Genomic DNA, 1,915 nt, shown 5'->3' on the forward strand with positions numbered 1-1,915 from the left:
CCACGGCATGTGGGATCTTCCTGGATCAGGGCTTGAACCCGTGTCCCCTGCATTGGCAGGCGGATTCTTAACCATTGTGCCACCAGGGAAGCCTGGGACCCAGTTTTGTTGGGGACCACCCATTTTCAATAACTGAGGTATTTTCTCCTGGGCTGGTCAGTTTACCCAGAGAGGAATCTCTTCATTTCTTGCCCAGGGTGGGGGGGTGGGGCAGGGAGAGTGGTGGCTGTAGGGGAGCATGGTATAAGCACAGTGGCCAACATTCTTGTGGCTAACTGGAGAAAAGGGGTTAGAGTCCTACTATTAGTATGTGAACTTCATATAATTTCATCTTTATTACTGCAGCCCAGTCTCACCTGTCAGGTGTTCTCAGATCCAGAGGCCTTCTGGTTCAGATCCTCTGTAATGAAAGTTCTCTAGTCTTCTGCCATGTTGGAGGTGAGGTAGTCACTTGAATACACTGGTGATGGAGGGGATGAAGAGTGCAACCTCTCAGGTTTTCAGTCAGTCCTGCTGTGTCCTCAGAGCTCAGAGGTGGGGCTAGTAACTGTAACTGGCCGGGCTCTGCCAGACTCACCGGAATAGATGAACTTGCTTCTCGGCTTCCCTCAGTGCAGGCAACAGATATTCCACCTCCTCAGATCAATAACAATCTGATTTCCAGCTTCCAAAATTTTGTCAGCTGATCTCTTGGCTTTGTTTCTTGTTTCTTCTGTGGACTCAAGTATGTCCTTGTAGATTTGTCTTTTTAAATTTTTTTGCTATCATTTTAATAAGCGACCTTCTGGAAGAAGGAGACATAAATATATGGGTTCAAGACACCATGCTTAAGCAGAGGTCTGGGTATTTCTGTGGAATACACTTATTCTTCAAAATCCAGAGTGACTTTTAAAAATGTAAATCAGATCGTATCACTTCCCCATTTAAAAGTCTGTCAAGATGATCCAGCAATTCCACTTCTGTATATACACCCAAGAGAACAGAAAGCAGGGACTTGAAGAGAGATTGCACACCCATGTTCACAGCAGCGTTATTCACAATAGTAGCTAAAACTGGGAAACAACCCAAATGTCCATTGATGGATGAATGCATAAACAAAATGTCGTCCATCCATACAATGGAATATTATTCATCCTTAAAAAAAGGACATTCTGACACATGCTACTACGACTCAGATGAACCTTGAGGACATTAAGTGACATAATCCAGTCTGCAAAGGACAATACTGTCTGACCCTACTTCTTTGGGGTCCCTGGAGCAAATTCATAGAGACAGGAAGTAGGGTGGTGGGTGCCAGGGGCTGAGGGAAGGGGATGGGGTGTTAAGTGTTTAACGGGGACAGAATTTTAGTTTGGGAAGATGAGAAAGTTCTGGAGAGGGATGGTGGTGATACTTGCACAACAAAGAGAATGTCCTTAAAGCCCCTGAGCTGTACACCTAAAAGACGGTTACGATGGTAAATTTTGCGTTATGTGTATTTTGCCACAGTAAAAAGGCAACCAGCAAACCCTGCGGGAGTTTCCCAGTTCACTTAAACCAGAACCCCAAGTCATCTGCGGGGCACGGGTTCCTCCTGGGCTCTTCCCACATTTGACCCGGCCCAGCCGCCCGGCGCCGGCTTCGGTGCTCCCGTTGCGCCCCCGCCCAAGCGGCTCCCCGGGGGCGCCGCGTGAGCACTAGCTGCTCGAAGGCAGTAACGACTCCCGCCCCGGGCCCCCCGCAGCGGGTCGAGGGCAGGGTCTCAGAACCACCGCCCACCACCGGGCTCCGCCTTCGTTCCCGGAAGTCGCCCGCGGCAGGCAGGGCCATCCCGGCGACTCCCGCGTCTCCCGCGCAGCCGGGCGGCCGGAAGCGCGCGCCCGCCGAAGCCTGTCCCTTGCGGCGCGCCGTCCGCGCCCGAAAGCGCCTGCGCGGA

Source organism: Phocoena sinus, chromosome 14 (assembly GCF_008692025.1).
Source record: "Phocoena sinus isolate mPhoSin1 chromosome 14, mPhoSin1.pri, whole genome shotgun sequence".
NCBI classification, from domain to species: Eukaryota; Metazoa; Chordata; class Mammalia; order Artiodactyla; family Phocoenidae; genus Phocoena; species Phocoena sinus.